This window comes from Felis catus, chromosome C1 (genome assembly GCF_018350175.1).
Source record: "Felis catus isolate Fca126 chromosome C1, F.catus_Fca126_mat1.0, whole genome shotgun sequence".
Lineage (NCBI taxonomy): Eukaryota > Metazoa > Chordata > Mammalia > Carnivora > Felidae > Felis > Felis catus.
In genome coordinates, this window is record NC_058375.1 from 74,900,748 (window position 1) to 74,922,805 (window position 22,058).

The following is a 22,058-nucleotide window of genomic DNA, read 5'->3' on the forward strand; positions in this document are numbered from 1 at the left end:
TTAAATCAGGTTTTAAAAGATGACTCGGACTTTAACAGCCTGACGTGTTTAATAGCCCAAGAAGGGAGGCCGGCTCCAGGTGGAGGGAACAGCAACAGCAAATGTGAAGATCATAAAAGAACTCGGAAAAGCACAAGTATCCCGGAGTGAGTGGCCAATGGACAAGGAGATGAGGCTGGAAAGACAGACTGTAGAAAGCACAGAGGCCATGCTAAGGACATTAGATCATTCCCCATGGGAGAACCTAACTGGGCCTAACTTTTAAGAAACCTTGGCAGTGGATAAGGTAGATGAGAGAAAGAACCAACTGGACGTAGGAAGCCCCATTCTGGGCCTAGAAATGAGGGTCAAAAGAGTGCGTACATTCACTGTTATCCTTGCCAACAAGTGGGGGTAAATGCAATTCCTTCCAGTGGTATTGGTGTGGAGAGGGGGAAATAAATGATTCGAAATAAATTTGTAGTGGTCACTATCTTCCAGGAAGATCAGAGTGCTAGGAGCCTAAACTTTGGATTTCAAAAACCTCCAATAGGCAAAGAAAAGGTTGTTTAATAGAACTTAAGGACCAGAGAGCAGCGATGAGTCAAGTCTAGACCTTAGGAAGAGTCATACTAGGATTTCTAAACTTATCTGAAGTTTTATTAGCTACGTATCCCACTAGTAAAAAGCCAATCACTGCAAAGCATCACCTCCTAAAGGCTTTGTGGCTTTTTCATTTTTTTCTTGTTTGCAGTGGGTAGAAGCGTAGTTGGTATCATTTACATATTGAATACCCCTGAGCTCCTCAAGAAAAGGTTCTTCTGTTTATTCCCATCCTTATTCCCCCAGCCCCCACAGTACACATGGGACATGGAGAATGCTGAGTAACTCAACAAATGTTTAATTATTTAACCAATCAATTCAAGACAGGAGACAGTAAGAAGCTAGACTAGACTCTGGTTAGTTCTAGCAACATGGGAACCACTCGTTTAGCATTTCAGACCAGGGGACTCAGGAAGGTCCATTTCTAGGCTCTCCCTGCATCTCTGAAAAAAGAGTTCCCAGGAGAAAGCTATTTTCTTCTCTCCAAGGCCTGTACAAAATGCAACAGAACCCTTATTCCTAAATATTAGCTAGTTATTCCACTCCTCTCTACCTTCTAAGTATTGGCATTTGTGCACTGGTCTCCCCTAAACAAGAAAATACCTGACATACAGTAATATATATAATTTATATATCTTTTTAGATAGACAGGTCTATACATGAAGTCTAGAAGTTGTTGCAAAACTCATTTTCCTCCTTGAATCTCCTGTCTATAATTGAGTCTCTCCTCTGTGATGTCCCTCTGTCTTACCTTCCATTTATGCCTCACTCTTCTTCTACACAGTGTCCTGGCTTTTTCCTCTTGGCCTTGGACATGGGCTTTTAGTCAAATGGTCCCATCCAGTTTTCTCTCCACTAGAGCTGTGTATGGCTCTAGCAGTTCCAGGAGAATTGAGAAGATGAAGGGGAATAACCACTCCTAGTCTAAGCTCAGAATTAAACATGTAAAAGACAAGTCTCCCTTGTGGTTGATTGCATATTAAAGCAGAACTCCATTGTTATGCTTATAGAGTCTTTTTGATTTGTTTATTTTTCCAAAGAATATCTTCTGTCATCATTAATAGGTATGTGCCAGGGCTCCAGAAAGTATGATTAGAACCCCAGCCCAAAAGAGTTGGAGGCGAAAATTTTGTCTTGATGCAATAATATAAAGATATAAAGTAGCAAAAGTAATATGTTTTATGACTTTATGATGGGATTTCTCATGTTTTAATATTAAACATCTATCTAACAAATACTACTCAGTGGCGCTATCTTGAAACTCAGCTTACCTGGCTGGCATATGTCGTAAGCAGTACTGACATGCTTCAGTTAAACACAGGGGCTCGGACATGGTCTTAATTTCTATGAAAGGACAAAAAAAAAAAAAAAAATGCTGGGGCACAGAGGACCTTGGTAAAATTATGTTCCATGGAACATAGCATTACTTTTAATTTTGCCCTCCCTGGGCACTTTACAGACCAATTTTGTTTTTAACAAAGGATGATTGCTGACTTATCTCCATATTTAAAAGAATAAAACCAGAGAAAGTAGAGCTAAATTTCAACTGAAAAGATTTAGGTTAAGCATAAAGCAAAGTTTCATGGTTGAATTTGAGGGTTCTTTAAAGTTTAAGTGGAAGAAAGGAGTCACACAGAGATAAGACTTCAAGTCTTGTAAACACTCAAATCTTGTTGTAGGACACAGGAAAAGATTAACCATAGAAAACAATGCAAGGAAGGCAGTTTCTTGAGCACTCCAGGCTTCTGCACATTCTATTCCCACTACTTAAAATGCTTTTCCCATTTGGCAAACTACTATTAATCCCTCAAAACCCAGATCAGATGTCGCCTTCTTTAAGAAGCTGTCCTTATGCCTCATCACAGTTATAGTTAATCATTCCTTTCCCTGTACTGAGGACATAGTTCTGTTATGGCACTTCTTCTACCAAGTTGTATTCATTTGTCCATATGTCGACTTCTCTACCAGAAATATTAATTCCTCGAAAGCAGGCCAATGCCTTATTGATCTTTGAGGAAGTAAAATATTGGAGACGTAACAGGTATGTTTTTCACATTGTGGCATTGAAGAAGCAAGAACTAAATATGCAAAACTGCCAAGCAGTTCTTAGAACGCACTCTGCACAGCCTGAGAAGTCACACAAGATTCGGTCTTCAGCACCCTTAGTCTCCTTTCAGTTCTTTGATTTCAGCTGTTTTTCTTCTGATTACCACATCTACTCCAGCCCTGAACTTTTCTCCAAGTTCTAGACTTGCATCCCCAGCAGCCAGCTGAACATTTATTTCCACATGAATAGCCCATGAATACCTTGAATTTCAATATACCCCCCCCCAAAAACCTTTTAATTCCTTTTCCACAAATTTACCCTTCCTGCTGTGTCCTCTGCTTGGATTCGTCACCACCACCACCACCACCACCCACTGCCCCATATGACAAGCTAAACACCTAGAGTCAGCTTTCTTCCCCACTCTATTATTTACCCTGTTTATTCGGTTGCCAAGTCCTTTCAATCTGCCCATCCACACACTCTCTCTCTCTCTCTCTCTCTCTCTCTCTCTCACTTGGGTCTTCTCTTTTCCATTTCTACTGAATTACTTCAAGCTCTCAATATATTTCTCCTAACCAATGCAATAAGCTACTAAAAGGCTTCCTGCTTCCAGCATTTTTAACCCAATTCCCACTATGCTGCAAATTACTTTCCTAAAACAAAAATATATTCCTATCAGTCCCCTGCTTAAAACAACACTGATGGCTCCCCACTGATCCAACTCCTCAGCCTGATACCCCAAGCCCCTCACTATCTCTCCTTTTCCTGTCATCCATCGTTTTTTCATTTTATCCCACATGGTGCATGCACCCCCCCCCCCCCACACACACACACACGTAGCCATACCTACCTACTCTTCAAATCCCCTCCATGCCCTGTCCCTAAAGTCTTTGCTCAAGTTGTTCTACCTGGAAAGTCCTCCCTCTCTCACTTCTCTCCTCTCTCTCCATGTCCTGGTCAATGTCTTACTCATATTTCTAAGCCAGCATTTCTTAACCTGTACTCCAGATCCTTAAAAGGCCAGTGATCAAATAAGGGGATTTGTGAACTTGAATTAAAGAAAAATTACATCTTGACTCTCACTAATTCCTAACTGAAATGTAGCATTTCCTTCTATCATGAATTTAGGGAACAAACTATAGAACCATTAGAAGTACATGTGACTCTGTAAAATAGAAATCAGACCTATCCACATCACATTATGGTTGCTCCAAATATCTTGAATTACCACGTATGCTCATCACTACTTCAAAATTACAATAGTTATTAGATATGCAATTGGAATTTTTTTTATTTAAAATTTTTTTTTTTCAGAGAGAGAGAAAGATGAGGGGAGGGGGCAGAGGGAGAGACGATCTTAAGCAGGCTCCACACTCAGTGCAGAGCCCAACACGTGGCTCAATCCCACAACCCTGGGATCGTGACCTGAGCCAAAATCTAGAGTCAAGCAGTCAACTGACTGAGCCACCCAGATGCCTCTATTTAATACCTTTATAAAGAAGTACACCTATTACGATTTCACAATTGTTTTTGATATTTCAACAACCATATTTCAACAAAATCGGTTTCTATTGTAATCTTTTGTGTCTTATTTAATATGTTTCAAAACATTATTCTGAGAATGGATCAATATGGATAAGAAAAGGCTAAGGATGCCTCTTTAAGTTTATCCCAAATTCTACCTCCACTAAGAAGTTTTCCCAGATCACTCCACCCCTACCACATATGGTTTAAATTAATAACTCCTTCCAGCTTAAACCCAACAACGATTAGTTGAAACTCCCTCTGAAGGCACTCATCACCCTGCCAATCCTTGTAGTTATTTATTAGTCATTTACCAGGTTTTAAGGTCCTGAGGATAGGAACATGTAGTTCCCATTTTTTTAGTCTCTCCTAGTGTTTGTGTTCATGATAGGTGATGAACTTAAATTGCACTGAACATGTTCCTTTTTCAGGGAACGTTTTAGGTTGAAGGAATTCAAATTGAGAAAATAGATATGTTGCTGATGCATTTCTGTGGCTGAAGTGAGCTTGCCAGCTTGTAACTCGAACTGAATAGCTCTGTCCTCCCACCTGATTTCTGCATCTCAGAACAAAAGGGGGGAACATGGGCAAGGACAGAAAAGGTGACTCTAGAAATTTTCTTTTAATAATCCAGACACATGGCAATGAATGATTTTATATATATATATATATATATATATATATATATATATATATATATGGTTTTATTTATAGCGCCATCATGCAACTAACAGCTTAAATGAGTTGAATTTGAACACTCACAAGATAACAAGAAAACATTTGGAATACTGACCATTCAAAGATCATCTATGCTTCAGGGTCAAAAAAAGTATTTTTGGAACAATGATTTTTATTGTTACTTGCTACTGCATGGCATAAGGTCTTTGTGCAAGGATATAAAACAGTTCCTCCCCAATGAAGGTGTTTTATGTTCAGTGATACCCAAATCCATAACCTTAATAGTGTGGTTTAAAGAAATAATGTACCATAACACAGGCATGGGACACTCATCTCTGAATAATTAAATGAGACTGATAAAAATCAACACCAGATAAACACCCTTTGGACAATAGGTCTCATATATGATGCTTGAGAGAAACAGAAGTTGAGAATAATAAAGAAGACCTAAAAGAAAATACTGTGAAAGATTTCAATGTAACACAGAGATAAATATTACAACTATGTGTTTAACCAAATAATCAGGAATTTGGTCATCCTTTTATTTTATCACTAGTACAGAGCTTAACACATAACAAATGGCCTCGAAACCATCTGCCAGGAATATACATTTGCATGCTGATATTTTATGATTCACAGTTTGTAGTTACTTCTGCAAACTCCCAGCTCATTTTCTTCTTCCAGTTTTATCTATTATAGCGCTCCCCAACATACTCCTGCTTCTTCTGATGACTGGCAAAGGAACTACTAATTCTGCTAGTAGTAATAATGATAATAATAATAATAAATACCCGATGTCTACATAATGTTTTAGAGCTGTCAATGTTTTAGCTGCTAATGTTTCAGCTTCACTCTCATAAGAAACTGTGAAGACAGGATTATTATATTGAATATATGTATAAAAGGACCAAAACTCATGGAAGTCAAGCTGTTTTCCCCAGTTCCCACAACTTGTGAATAACACAGTCAAAGCATGTAACCAGGTTTAATGAGTCCAAAGTCACTTTCCTTTCCATGTTTTCATTCTAACTCAGGGAAGAGTTGAAAATCAAATAACTCTATTTGGATGATTTCTGAATCTAATTTCAGCTCTCCACCAATCATTGTGGTTAGGGGCATGACAGACCACAGGTATGCAGCAGGCACTTAATCATTTGTTCATCTATTTATGCAACAAACAATTCTTTAGTACCTCATATTTGCCAAGCATATAAAACCATTTGGCAGGTCCAATTGTCCTTAAATACTTAGGGTATTTACATCACAAGGAAAGGAAAGGAGAGGAGAGGAGAGGAGAGGAGAGGAGAGGAGAGGAGAGGAGAGGAGAGGAGAGGAGAGGAGAGGAGAGGAAAGGAAAGGAAAGGAAAGGAAGGGAAAGGAAAGGTCCAACTCAGAAGATCTACTGAGTTCACGGACCCACCAAAAGGTCCTCTAATTGTAAGAAACTTTCTTGGTAGTTGGTGCAACCCCAACATTGGTTTCTTGGCCAGACAAAATAGTAAACCAAAATAGACTTCAACGTTACATCCTGAGGGAACTGGCGGAAGTTGGTGCCACCCTTAAAGACCTAAAAGACTTAAGGTGGGGGGGGGGGGGGGGAGGTTCCCTACCATATCTCTATTTAATTTGCAAGTCTGGTCCCTGCAAAAGCAGATAGATCCCAGAGGATCAAACAGTAGACTACCACAAACTGAACCAAGCAATCTCAATTGTAGTTACTGTGCCAGATATGTATCTTTGCTAGAGCACATTAGCACAGCCTCAGGTACAAGGTATGCAGCCACTGATCTGGCTTATGCATTCTTTCCATCTCTGTCAGGAACGGTTCTGGGGCACGTGGGTGGCTCAGTTCATTAAGCACCCAACTTCAGCTCAGGTTGTGATCTCACAGTTCATGGGTCCAAGCCCCGCCATCCGGCTCTGTGCTGACAGGCAGAGCTTAGAGCCTGCTCCGGATTCTGTGTCTCCCTTTCTCTCTGCCCCTTCCCTGCTTGTGCTTTTTCTCTGTCTCTCAAAAATAAATAAATGTTAAGAAAGAAAGAAAGAAAGAAAGAAAGAAAGAAAGAAAGAAAGAAAGAAAGAAAGAAAGAAAGAAAGAAAGAAAGAAAGAAAGAAAGAAAGAAAGAAAGAAAGAAAGAAAGAAAGAAAGAAAGAAAGAAAGAAAGAAAGAAAGAAAGAAAGAAAGACAAAAAGAAAGCGTTCTCACAACAATGAACATTCACAGTCATGCCCCAGGGCTATGCTAACTCTCTCACCCTAATCATAAAGTGATCTAAAGGGACCCAGATCACCTGGGCACAGCCGTAAAACATCGCATTTGGTCCACCATATCAGTGATAAGTAAATCGGACTGGATGTTGAGAATCAGCAGTGTGTTGGAAGCTTTAGTAATAAACAAAACCTTCAGGTGAGTAAAGATAAGAAAGGCAAAATGCCCAGAAGGTGTATTTGAAGGCCTGAAAAGCATAATCCACTCTTGCACTATTGTTCTGACCCCTATGCCAGGAAACATGAAAGGTTGCCAGCTTTGAGTGCATCCCAGAGCTGCGAAAGGCTGTGCCGCAGATCTAGGTCATGGTACAAGCAGTCTTACCACTGAGGCCAGAGGACACAACAGACCTTGTGGGTTTACAGGTATCTGGGAGAGTGAGGGAGATGCTCTGTGGAGTCTATGAGAAACTCCAGTATGAGGGTCCTAGGATTCTCAAAGCAAAGCCACCCTATCAGGAGTGAAAAATTAGACATCTTTCCAAAAAACAAACAAAACAAACAAACAATAACAATAGCAACAACACCAAAAAAAACAGCTCTTAGCATAAAAACAGCTCTTAGCGTGCTACGGGGCCTTGGTAGAAATGGAATGCCTGACTATAGGGCAATAGTAACCTTGCTGTCAGGACTGCCCACCATGAACTGGCCCTTGTCCAGCTGCAACAGTGGGAGCTGTGGTTCATCCTACTTTCTTCTTCAAAGTATCCACCCACGAAGAAAGGCCCACCAAAACCCTGAAAATGCTATCTCTAGAACTTACACAAGGCAAATAGACCTGAGTGGCACAAGGATTGGACTTCAGCTTGGGTTCACTGACTAATCAAAGAAGGTATAAAGTCCCATCCCCTTTGTTTACAGCCATTTGAGATCCAGAACTCCTGTAGAGTCAGCTGCAGTCTGTTTTCGACATCAGAGCTTTCATTTTCCCTCTTCCCCTCCTGCATTCTTCACTCCCCTACAGGTGTTAACCCAAGAATACTCCCCAGTAAACTTTCGGCATGCTGATCTCAGAATTTTCTTTCCAGGGAATCTGACTTTAAACAGTTATAATCAGAGTGGCAATCTTTCCTTGATATACTCCTTTAACAAGAAAATCTTTTTTATAATATGGGATTAAAGGAGAGTTTTGAATATCAAATCTCACATAGCTACCCTTAATGGTCAATCCCCAATTCAAGAATTTAACCTAACTGTCTTTTAAAAACTAAAGTTACAATTAAAAAGTACCTATACTTCATGTTTTTGTAGCTCTTTATTCAGCTATTTCATTATTTTATAAACATATTTCCCCACTCTATGGAATCAACATCATGGCTACATTTTCATACCTTTCTTCCTTCATAAAAATATAAAAACCAATGCCATTTATTTCATTTATCCCTTAAGTCTTTCTACTGAGAAATAATTACAAATTCCCAAAACTCCAGTTGCCAATGTTACCAATCCACTAGAGCCTAATGGTGAAAGTAGACATTAAACAAATGACATAAATGATCATTTAGGTAATGATTGTGATAACTGGGCTAAAAACAAAACAAAACAAAACAAAACAAAAAGCCAAGGTGGTATATGCATACACAACAGAAGGCCCTAACATAGCCTGAGGTACCTGGGTTTCCTTGAGGCTAAGATATCTAAGTCTATCCAAAGAATGGATGAGCTTAGCAAGATGGGAGAGGGGGAAAAAAAGATGTACGGCACAGACAAGAGAATAAGATATAATAGAATTTCAAGATGGATGGAGGAGATGAATATCTTCCTTGGTGTTTCTCTCTTAGCCCTTCACAGTATGTTCAAAATACTAAGCACTTAGGTTTCAGAGGCCTGATATAGCTAGTAAAAGAGTATTCTTTGGTCTTTGGCCCCATGTGCAAAATGATATGAGTCACCATTTCCAGTTGAAACACAGGAGATGTCCCCATCTTCTTGGGTTTTTAGAATATCACTGCCACAGACCAATGTGACCATGTCACATTTTTGCAACCACAAGTTTTAATTGCTTAATAGAAGAGCCTATCGTCTATAATCTAGTAGTTTAAACACCAAGGAACAAAGAACATATATTATACAGATGCGGAGATGTTCCACCACTTTTGCCTCTCTGCATAAAAGCCAAATTCCATCCCAACCCCACTACATTTCTTGAGGACAAGACTCACATAAAAGTCAGGTCTTACCCATCTCTGTATCCCCAGCACTTAGCACAAAACCTGATACACAGTAGATGCTACATTTAATGAATTAATTAAATCAAAGTTTTAATAACAGTCATTTTTTTTATTTTTTTTTTATTTTTTTTCTTAACGTTTTATTTATTTTTGAGACAGAGAGAGACAGAGCATGAACAGGGGAGGGTCAGAGAGAGGGAGACACAGAATCTGAAACAGGCTCCAGGCTCTGAGCTGTCAGCACAGAGCCCGACGCGGGGCTCGAACTCACAGACTGCGAGATCATGACCTGAGCCAAAGTCGGCCGCTCAACCGACTGAGCCACCCAGGCACCCCAATAACAATCATTTCTATTAAATCATACATTAAAACAATATCTGACTGAACATGGCAGGAATATTTTATCAACTCCAAAATTTAAAGAATCTTTAAACCATTTTTAAACAGCTGAGCTTAATTTACAATTAAAAAAAACCTTCCATATAATAATTTGTGGTTAACTATTGCCTTTGTGTATAAGTAGTAACAGATACAAGAAATAGACAATGCTTCTTCCTAAAATCAATCTCTTGAAATGAATCCAAGCAAGAATAATCCATCCTGTTGATTCCTTAGCAGAGATTTCAATAAAGAACTCCTGGGAAGCATTCAGGAACTCGTATAATTTCAGCACCAAGTTATGCTAGCAGAGGCCTAGAATATCTGGATGATATTTCAACTCCTCACTAGCCTGTCTGTCACTCCACTGTCTGATGACAGGTGCATGTCTTCTGAAAGTGCCACCACACCTTTAAACCAGCTCTTTCTCATTTTTGTTAAAGTATGAAAACAACTGCTACATGATTTCAATCATTGTCCTGTCATCACATTCTCAACAAGTTATTGGGGGGCACAAGTGGCATTTTGTACTACCATATACATTTCAGCAATGTGTAATTCTCCTTTTTAGTGGCTGCATAATATAAAAATGGCATCACAGAAGATATCACTATGACATTATGATAAAAGGAGTTTTTATTTTAAGAGAAAAGAGAGAAATCACAGCAACTGTGAGTACAAACCTTCTTGAGAACAAAACAAAAAGTAATTATGACAATGAAAGCATGGCGTATTGAAGATGACCTCATGCAGGACAATTCCACAGAGAAAATAAAAATCCTACATCAAATATTAACTCTAAATGTGTGTGTCCTTCAAGTTAACTATTAACTAGTGATCTAGTAAGCGAGCAATGTCAAGTTAGTGCTCTCATGCTCTTGATGATAGACTGTGAAAAAAAATCTTAAAACTCACATGATGTTTTAGACCATAATTCCATGAATGTGTACTAGCATTAAAATCATGGATGGAAAAAATGCAAGCATAGAAGTTACCATGGATGCCTGTGCCCTACTTAACAAAACAACTAATAAACAATATTTCTCTCACTCAACTATATAATTATATTTAGTAATATGTGTAATATGTATAATATATTGCACATATGTGTGAAATATTCACATACTGATTTAATAACAAATGCACAACTTGAAAACATTAGAAATTGATTTAAGGTGTTCTGTTTTAAAGCTTTAATATAACATACTTTCAAGATTGGGGAACTTACTGTCACACAGGAACACTTATTGAAACACACATTTTTAACACCAGGCCAGAGCAGACAGCTTCGATTAGGAAACCTAGAGGATATTTCATTTGATTGCACCAAAAGATGAAAAGGCAAGAAAGAAAAAGGATGAAACAATTTCAGATGCTTTCAATGCATTTATCAAATCAGAATGAACTGCTTTTGACTGTGGGTGTAATAAGTCAGAAGGTATTCACTAAACCAAAAGGCAAGAACTTCTGTTCCACTGTGACTAATTCAACTTAATGAAATTATTAAAAAAAAAAAACTATACATATGAGATATAAGAAGAAAAGGGAAGATGATAGAAAAGCAAGCAGCAGCTAGTATATTTCATGAGAAGACAATGGCCACAATTTTGAACCGATTAATGTTAGAATTTCTGCCTGACCTTGAATTTGACAAAACTCAACATAAAGGCCAAGCTTATAAAAGGACTTCAATTATAAGAGGTTATCTAAAAAGTGCTTAAACCGGTTTTCAAGATGAAATACTAACTGAAGTTTGTATTTATTTCGTAAACAACCATGTTAACCTTGCTATTTGCACTGCCAATGACATCTTCCCAAGACTATAGAATCCCTACACTATAAATCTTTATAGATAAGCAGCTCATTCCTTGTTTGTCAAAGTGTGGTAGGAAGTTGTACCAAGAAAATAATATAGAAATGAATCAAATGCAATACTGTATATTACAAAAACAAAAAATATTATAGCACATGCCATGTGCTTCGTAATACTTCTTTATTCTCTAGAAACAAAATTGACATCACAGTAACCAACACTTATACCTCCAAGAATGGTCTTAAGAGCTAATAAAAAAAAAGAGCTAATAAAAGATTACAGTATTAATAATCCTTGGCATATGTTTATTGCTTTATGGTTTGCAAACCCCTTTGGCCAGTGTTCTATGAGTTGATTTTTACAATGGCCCTGTGAGACAGGTGACTTAGAGAGGTGACTTGATTTGTCCAAGGTCATATGGCTAGTAAGAGGCAATCTTAGAATTCAAACACAGTCTAGTTTTCTCCAGGACAATTGAACTATATCTCTGAAGTTATTATGTCTCTTCAGGGATAGGAGATATGCAAAAAGAGAATATTGCAATGTCAACACTCATAAGATTTTATTTGACCTATTATAAAGAAACACAAGGCCACAATTCTTTTAGCATTTAATATTTCTTCAAATTATCTTCTGCAGATTTAAGGTTTCAATTGAGTAATATTGCATAGAATTCCTTCTACAGTAGGAGCCTTCTTATCAAATGTAATCAGGGCCAGTATTAAGTTGTTAATTGAAGAAATCAGTGCAAGTATGAAATCATTAAAAGATAATAAATACTTTGAATATTTTATTTTGTTAAAACATATAAATGTTTTATATGTTTTATATAAAACATGATATAAAATATTTATTCACCCATTTATTAAAATGTAGAACCAAAGACTTTTGTTTGAGAATGGGCCCAGTGATTGCCATCCTAAATGTCTGTCTTATAACAACCCCATCTATAATTTATCATATACAATTTTCAGTTTCAATTTATTCAATTTGAAGCAAGAACTTAATTAGTTGAGGAGAAACTAGATTTGCCTGGCCTCAAAGTATCTTACCTAAGACAGATATTAGCTAGAAAGAGAAAGATAGAAACTTTATAGAAACCCAAAAGACACCACCTTAACCAAGCGATGACATCACCAGCAATAATATATCAACATCATGAACCACTTGATAAGATGCACCGAGAATGGCAGAACATCACTTTTGCGGTATTTTTGCCCAAAATGCATAACCTCATTCCATCTTTTTTTTTTAATGCTTATTTATTTTTGTGTGAGAGAGAAAGCGCAAGAACAAGCGGGGGAGGTGCAGAGAGAGAGGGGGACAGAGGATCTAAAGCAGCTTCATGCTGACAGCAGAGAGCCCGATGTGGGGCTCCACCTTGTGAACCAGGAGATCATGACTTGAGCCAAAGTAGGACCTTAACCAAATGAGCCACCCAGGTGCCCCTAACCTCATTCCATCTTGAGGAGTACGTGTGACAAACCCAAATTGAGGGACATTCTACGAAATAACTGATCAGTTCTCTAAAAGTATCATGGTTATGAAAAACAAAGAAAGATTGTGGAACAGTTACAGATTGGAGAAGATTAAGGAGAAATGTCAGCTAAATGCAATGTGGGATCCTGGACTGCATGCTGGAACAGAAAAAGGAAATTAGTGGAAAAACTGATGAAACTCAAAGTCTGTAGTTTAGTTTATAGTGTTGTGCCAACGTTAACTTCCTGCTTTTGTAGATTGTACTATGGTTATATAAAATTAACATATTAGAGGAAACCAGTAAAGGGTATACAGGAACACTTTGTGCCATTTTTATAAATTTGTAAGTCCAAAATTAGCTCAAAATAAAAAGTTGAAAACAACCAACACACAAAAACACAGGCAAAGCAATCTGATGGTGTACCAGTAAGAAGGCAGCCCCCAATAGAAAAAAAACAAGCTGAGTAGGAAGAGAAAAGGAAACAGCCAGCAGTAAACATCAGGAAAAGAGGTTCTAACACAGAAATTAATCAAAGAAATGCAACTTAAAACAAGGAAATATTTTTGTCTTCATATTGGCACATTAGTTTTATGCATAAAATTCAGTGTTCTATGTGTAACTGTTCAGTATGTGAAGGTATGGCAAGAAAGAGATTCATAACACTACAGGTGAGAATGTAAACTGGTAAAAACTTTTTGAGAGAAAATTTTAAAATTTACATGTGTAGATCTTAAAGGCCAGCATTTCCATTTCTTAAGAATTTATTTTGAAGAAATAAACGTCAAGAATACAAAAGATGTTCATTGTCGTGTTATTTATAATCATGAGAATGTTTAAACAACCTAAATGTTCATCAATATGAAAAGGTTAAATTATTATAATGTACCATATAATAGAATATTATGCAATAAATTTTAAGCATCTAGATTTATAGTCTAGAATTATTATGTGAAATATGGTTATAAAAGAACGTTTATTGCAATTACTAATTATAGTACAATTTACACTATAAAACATTTATAGTATATATGAATGCACAGAAAATGTGAGCATACACACACACACACACACACACGGTTTCTTTTTATTTTTCTTTTGTAATTGTATATCTTATGTTTTCTATAATCAACATGTACTACTTTTGCAATAATTTTGTTTTTAATTCATGGCCCACCCAAGCTTCATTTACTTTTTAAGGATCTCAGTTTGTGTGAGGAGGGCCATTATCTCCATTCGGGGAAGGGATCGAAAACCATCTATGGGATGTACCTGCACTTTCAGGAACTGTCACTAGGTGTTACAGTGTTTCTCTAGCAGATATTCAAGACTTTTTTTTTTTTTAAGATTGTGTGTGTGTGTGTGTGTGTGTGTGTGTGTGTGTGTGTGTTTTAAAGCAATCTCAACACCCAACCTGGGGCTTGAACCTACAACCCCAAGGTCAAGAGTTGCATGCTCCACCAACCAAGCCAGCTGGGCACCCCCAAGACATTTTAATTTAAGGTTGCTATACATACTTCGTGCTGTCACCCCCAGAGACAATAACCCAGTATCATATTTTTTCTTTCATTTAAAATTCTTTTACTTCTCCCAAATTACAATTAATTTAATAGTCAATTAAATTGCCTTACAGTAGGCACTCAAGAATTTATTGTTGGGAAAATAAGACATAACTAAAAATAGAAAGGACAGATACATCAAAAATTGAACAGTGTCTTCACATCATTTTGTCATCTTCTAAACAAAGTTGAAGTGGTTTCATGGGGGCTTCAATATGATACTCTGCACTGTGAATCTAAGGAGAGGATCAGCATTTCCCAAATGTATTTCTATTCCTTTTTTTATAAAGCATCTTTGAAGGAATGACATTCCAAGGAATACAATTTGGGAAATCCTGTCCTCAACACTTGTCTGTCTTGTTTAATGTAATCACCCTAGTGTCAACCCAGCTGAAGTTTCAATCTTCCTCACTCCTTTTTGTGGACTTCTTCTTGGCTGCATTCATATCCCCCACAGCTATCAACTCCCATATTGGCATTGGCTGTTATGTCACCAGCCAGGTGCTGAAATCTGTCAAATACAAACTCTCTGTATTTAAAGCACTTCTCTCTGTCACTAGGGTCCTCGCAGGTACTGATTAAGTAGATCCTTTTCCTATTCATATCTGATTTCCAGTCTAAACTAAACTCAATTTAAAGGCAAAAGCATGCCTACACCTCAGCTTCCAGTTCATGTGAGATAATAAAATCTCATTTCTCTAGAATGCCTGTGAAATAGAGCTAAGTAAGTTGATTTACCACTGATCAAGATACACTTTGAAAATGTCCTTATTATCTAAAGAGAAGAAAAAGTCAACGGGAAAATAAGCATCCTGTATTATAGCTAGTAGTGATAGTCTTATCACTACTAGTAATGGGTTACAGAAGCAATAATTATTGCCTAACTACCTGTTTGCCTCTTCCACTAGACTGTGAGCTTGCTGGAAATAGGAAATATGGGTAACTCATCTCAGTTCTGCCAACAACCTGCATGGCATCTAGAACATGGTAGGCCTTATTAGATATTTGAAGAGTGAATCCATTAATAAATGAGTAAATGAGTGCATAAAGTGATATGTTTGTTAATGAATGTTAGAAGGAAGCTTACTTTTAATAATACAAACATTAAAAATCGGTATAAATACATGCTAACACTAAAATGGCTTTCTCATTCATTTATTCACTCATTCACTCATTCATTCAAAAAATGCTTATTAGGTTCATACTGTATTTCAGACACTGGGCTAAGGATACAAAGATGAATAATAAATAGTTCTGCCCTCAAGAAGTACACAGTGTCATGGACAGAAATAACTTACATTTATCAAATGCTTTTTCAAATACTTCATGTTTAATATTCATAATAATCCAATGAGATTATTATCTTCCCTATCTGCATTTTAAATCTTTTCAAAGTCATATGTAGGTACAAAAGAATCCTTATAAAAATGTGTAAGGCAAAAGAAATAATGATATACAAAGCTTCTTTGTAGACACCACCCAATTTAAGAACAAGAATGTTTAGGTCTTCTATGTCCCCTTTCATTTCCCCTAAGAGGAAATGCAATCCTAAATTTTCTCTTCATCTTTGCCTTACTTTATTTATACTTAACCATATTTATATTATTAAGAAATATATTATGTGGTTTTGCATGGTTTTGTGCGTTGCTCAAATGGAAACACATTGGAAACTTACTATTTCTGCTCAACTTTATACATTTTGCCTTGTACGTATAAGTCTTAACCCACGTAGATTTGATTTTTTTATATGTGGTATGAGATAGGGTTCCAATTTCATCTTTTCACATTAGATAACCAATTGTTCCAGTGCCATATATTGAAAAGTATATATTTTTCTAATCAATTTTCAGTGTCATTTCAGTCATAAATAAAATTTCCATTTTTGTGTTGGTCTGTTTCTGGGCTCTTTTTGCTATTTCATTGGTCAACCTATGTAGCTTTGCACCTAATCCCAGACCATCTGAAGAAATAGAATTTTATAAAAAATGTTTAATTTCTGATAAGGAAATTCTTCCACCCTGTACTTCTTTAGGAATGTCTTGTTTATTTTAATCATTTGCTTTTGCATATAAACTTAAAATTCAGTTTGTCCTATCTCCTTTTATATGTAATTCAACTGAACCTCAAAGTAGCTCACAGTGAATTGTGGTGAAGCCAAAGTTTGAACCAACTCCAGGGTGCCTTCCATGTAATATCCAACATTTCAGAGAACTCTTAAATATCCCTATCAAAAAATAAACTCATAAAGCTACTTCAGATTGTATCATGCAACTAACTCATCAGAAGACCCATCAAAATGCAGTATTCTTTAACATAACCATGGTTCCATGGGACCCTTCTGAGGTTTTTTTAATGGATAGTATGGCAAGACTGCTAGATATTTATCAAACGTCCATTAATTCTCCCATTGTTCCTTACTGACAGAATATTTATTTTATTGGACAACGAGGGCAAAGTGCCCAGCTAATAAAAACTAAATTTCCCAGATTCCATTGCAGATATTGTATACGTGGACAGAGGTATCCATATGTCAAGGTTCTGGTCAAGGAGATATAAGTAGGTGTTTGAAGGCAGAAAAGAAAAAAAAAAACATAAAAAAGGAAGAGACAGACTCAGCTGGAATGCCTTTTTTGCCCTTTGTGCTCTTTTTAATTTCCCCTTCATGCATCTTCAAGCGCAGGCATGATGGCAGGTGCCACAGCAGCCACTTGCATTTGACCACAAAGGAAACATTATGAGGAACCGCAAGAATCTTAGAAACTTGATATCCTTGAGCTTCTGTATCATCCCTACCTTCCTCCAGATCTTTTGTTTTATGAAAGAAAAATAAACTATTGTCTGACTTAAGCCACTATTGTTTGGGGTTTCTATTATACATAGCCAAATGTAATTCCTACTTGATGAAAGAGTAATCAAATTGTACATTTACTCAAAACTATATCTGCTTAAAGTTATCTCTTCCTGGGGCGCCTGGGTGGCGCAGTCGGTTAAGCGTCCGACTTCAGCCAGGTCAGGATCTCGCGGTCCGTGAGTTCGAGCCCCGCGTCGGGCTCTGGGCTGATGGCTCGGAGCCTGGAGCCTGTTTCAGATTCTGTGTCTCCCTCTCTCTCTGCCCCTCCCCTGTTCATGCTCTGTCTCTCTCTGTCCCAAAAATAAAATAAAATAAAATAAAATAAAATAAAATAAAATAAAATAAAATAAAATAAAATGAAATGTTATCTCTTCCGTAGTATACAGTACAGAGCTTTCAGGCTTATCTGTCCATTAAGTCAAAGCTCTTTTCCAGAACACAAAGGAGGCTCCACCTACAGGCTCTCCAGCTCAATGCTCATGGTCAGATGGGTAGCCACCTACTGAAGCGAGAACATATGCCATGTAAACTTCCATTGTTATTCCCTTTCAATTTCTCTTATGCTGGGGTTTGACATGTATAACTTTTTTAGTAAGCACATATCAACACTCCAAGTACTTTTCCAAAAATTTGTAGACTCTTAGAGGTAGCCAGGATGGTAGAATGCATTTAGTGTAACCTCCCTTGCCATGCATGGAAGCAAGATATCCGTCACTCTACAGACATTGACCATCTGGCAAGGCATCATGCTAAAGGATGTAAGGGACTCAGATGTTAAGATACAGCTTCTGTTCTGAAAGACTTTGTAATAACTGTAATAAAGAAAACAGACTTACTTGATGATTCAGCCATCTGGGGTTAGAACTCAAATACTTGGAATAAGAGCTTGCGTGCCAGAGGGATCCAACATGGCGGAGAAGTAGGGGGATATGAAGGTCCCTCCTCTTGCAAACACAGCAGCGTTGAGGCCAAAGGAACTTTGAACTCCAAGAGTCCAGGCAGCAAAGTGACAGAGACGCCTCCAGGGACCCACTGGGACAAACTGGTGGGCCATAGGTTCATGACTGAGAACTGGGAGAGAGAAAACCGGCAGTGGAGGAATGGAGAGGCGGGATCCCCTTCTGCAGAGAGACAAAAGGAAGAGAAAGAGAGGCTGGAGGAGCGTAGGACTGTATCTGGACAAGAGGAAAACTACCAACCGGGACAGAGAAAGATCCAATCTCTAACTGTGGGGCTTTCTCCCGGCTGGGGCCGGCTGCCCTGTTTGCGCACCTGGGGAGGAGGGGAGCCAGTCCCAGGCTCAGTAACTAGTTCAGAGGCACAGTTTGCAGTGGGAGAAAGTAATCCTCTCCCTGGAGTTCTGGGGGATGAAGGTGTATATCCGTTCAAAGGGCAAAGGCTGCCTGCGCCCTCCAGCCAGAGACCATATAACCGCAGGGTGGAGCGGCACTTCCCGGAACCGCGCGCACAGAGAGGGACCCTTTAAGACACAGGGGTTTACGTTCCAGCTGAGCGCCAGGGAGGTGCGGGAGTCAGCTGACCGCGCGTGCGCTGCACAGTGAGGCGGCGCAGAGCTGCTCTTCCCCGGAATCGCCCGGAATGGGACTTTTTAAGACATCTTGGTTTAAATCCTAGCCAAGTGCCAAGGCGGTGTGGGCGTAGGCGGAGCGGGACAAACCACCTCATTAGCACCTGCAGCACAGGGAGGACTGCCTGAACCGAGTGGTTTGGAACACCTGGAACGTGGAGGAAAGACTGGGGTGTTGCCATTTTTCTCCCCATCACAAACAAGGTGGGCCTTCAGGGAAGGGGCAGTGGGGCCCACAGTGAAGGTGGGACCCGCGTACACCAAGCCACACCCCTCTGTGCCTGGTAACTGCCTGTCTACACGAGCGGGATTGATGCTGACAAACCAGCCAGCCCCTCCTCCCGATCAGCGCTGTTGCGTTGCCTCATTTAATTCTCAGGCAATCCTTATTATAAATGTATATATTCTTCCTTTTCTCCTTCTTATCTCTTCCCTCCTCTAGTCTGGTTATTCTGGTTGCTGGTTTGTTTAAGCAGACATATTTAATCTATTCTCTTTATACATGTTCTACACCTCCTTTATTTTCCTTTCTCTTTCATTGGACTAAGCCATATAGTCTCATTCTCTGGTCAATTTTCCTTTCTTTTCTTTTTCCCCACTCCTGTCATTTTTCTCTTTGTATGGGACAAGGACTATTCCATCAGCACCACCTCCACCCTGTTGTTTACTTGTAGCTGGTGTTCTGATTTTTTTGTTTTTGGATTTTTGTGTGTGTGCTTGTTTTTGTTTTTTGTTTGTTTTCCTTTCCAGAATTACTTCAACAAACAAAGCAAAGCACACCTGGTGGAGGGTTCAAAACATCACTATGAGTAGGGAGATAAAGTAACCAAAGTCACAACAACAGATAGCAGGTAACACACTCCCAAAAAACACCTCCTGAAGGGCCAGGCCCAGGACAGTGTATGACCCCTCTTTAATATAGTAGTGCTCACAGGTGCAGGACACATAATAAGCTTTTAAAACACGTAAAGGACAGAAAACTAGCCAAAATGATGAAATGGAAGAATTCTCCTCAAAAGAAAGTCCAGGAAGAAATGACAGCTAAAGAATTGCTCAAATCAGATATAAACAATATATCTGATCAAGAATTTAAAGTAATAGTCATAAGATTAATTGCGGGGCTTGAAAAAAGCATAGAAGACAGCAGGGAATCTGTTGCTGCAGAGATTTGCTGCAGAGATCAAGGAACTAAAAAATAATCATGACAAATTAAGAAATGCTGTAAATGAAGTACAAAATAAACTAGATGTGGTGACAGTGAGGATTGAAGAGGCAGAGGGGAGAATAAGTGAAATAGAAGATAAAATTGTGGAAAAAGATGAAGCTGAGCAAAAGAAAGATTTAAAAAAATTCTGGACCACAAGAGGAGAATTAAAAAACTAAGTAATTCAATGAAACAGAATAATATCCATATCATAGGAGTTACAAAAGAAGAAGAGAGAGACAAAGAGGCTGAAGGAGTACTTGAACAAATCATAGCTGAGAACTTCCCCAATCTGGGGAAGGAAACAGACATTGAAATCCAGCAGGCACAGAGAACTCCCTTCAGACATAACTTGAATTGATCTTCTGCATGACATATCATAGTGAAACTGGCAAAATACAAAGATAAAGAGAATTCTGAAAGCAGCTAGAGACAAACAGGCCTTAACCTATAAAAGTAAACACATAAGGGTAGTAGCAGAACCTATCTACTGAAACTTGGCAGGCCAGAAAGGAGTGGCAGGAAATTTTCAATGTGTTGAATAGGAAACATATACAGCCAAGAATCCTTTATCCAGCAAGCCTGTCATTCAGAATAAAAGGAGAGATAAAGGTTTTTCTGGACAAAAACTGAAGGAATTCAGCACCACTAAACCAGCCCCACAAGATATCCTAAGGGGAACTCTGTGAGTGAAATGTTGCAAAGACCACAAAGGGCCAGAGACATCACTACAAGCATGAAACCAACAGATAATACAATCTATATCTTTCAATCTATATCTTTCAATAATTACACTGAATGTAAATGGACTAAATGCTCCAATTGAAAGACATGGGGTATCAGAATGGATAAAAAAACAAGACCCATCTATTTGCTTTCTACAAGAGACCCATTTTAGACCCAAGGACATCTTCAGATTTAAAGTGAGGGATGGATAACCATCTATCATGCTACTGGAAGTCAAAGAAATCTGGAGTAACCATACTTAGACAAAGTATATTTTAAACTAAAGGCTGCAACAAGAGATGAAGAAGGACATTATATCATAATTACAGGGCCTATCCATCAAGAAGACCTAACAATTATAAATGTTTATGCACCGAATTCGGAAATACCCAAATATATAAAACAATCACAAACATAAGCAGCCTTATTGGAAAGAAGGTGGTCATTGCAGGGGACTTCAATACTCCACTTACAACAATGGACAGATCATCTAGAAGGAAAATGAATAAAGAAACAATGGCCCTGATGATACACTGGACCAGATGGACTTGACAGATATGTATACTCAGAACTTTTCATCCTAAAGCAGCAGAATACACATTCTCCTCGAGTGCACGTGCAACATTCTCCAAGATAGATCACAAACTGAGTCACAAAACAGCCCTTAATAAATATAGAAGAATTGAAATCATACCATGCACACTTGCAGATCACAATGCTGTGAAACTTGAAATCAACCACAGGCAAAAGTTTGGAAAACCTCCAAATGCATGGAGGTTAAAGAACATCCTACTAAAGAATGAATGTGTCAACCAGGCAATTAAAGAAGAAATTTTAAAGTATATGGAAACAAATGAAAATGAAAACATGACAGTCCAAACCCTTTGGGATGCAACAAAGGCAGTCCTAAGAGGGAAATACATTGCAATCCAAGCCTATCTCAAGAAACAAGAAAAATCCCAACTACAAAATCTAACAGCACACTTAAAGGAACTAGAAGCAGAACAACAAAGAAACCCCAAGGCCAGCAAAAGAAGAGAAATAGTAAAGATCAAAGCAGAAATAAACAATATAGAATCCAGAAAAAAACAAAAACAAAAACAAAAAACAGTAGAACAGATCAATGAAACTAAGAGCTGGCTTTTTGAAAAAATAAACAAAATAGATAAACCCCTAGCCAGACTCTCAAAAA

The 22,058-nt window shown here is 38.1% G+C and overlaps 1 long non-coding RNA gene across 1 annotated transcript in view; it reads right to left on the bottom strand.

Annotated features, from left to right (window-relative positions):
- Window positions 1-18,865, bottom strand: part of LOC109502441 — a 117,927-nt gene extending 99,062 nt beyond the window's left edge. Inside the window, exons 1-2 of the long non-coding RNA XR_006584472.1 lie at window positions 18,621-18,865; window positions 18,185-18,469 (exon numbers count right to left, since the gene is read on the bottom strand). This is a non-coding gene — a long non-coding RNA (uncharacterized LOC109502441). The remainder of the gene's footprint in view (window positions 1-18,184; window positions 18,470-18,620) is intronic.
- Between the last annotated feature and the right edge of the window lie 3,193 nt (window positions 18,866-22,058).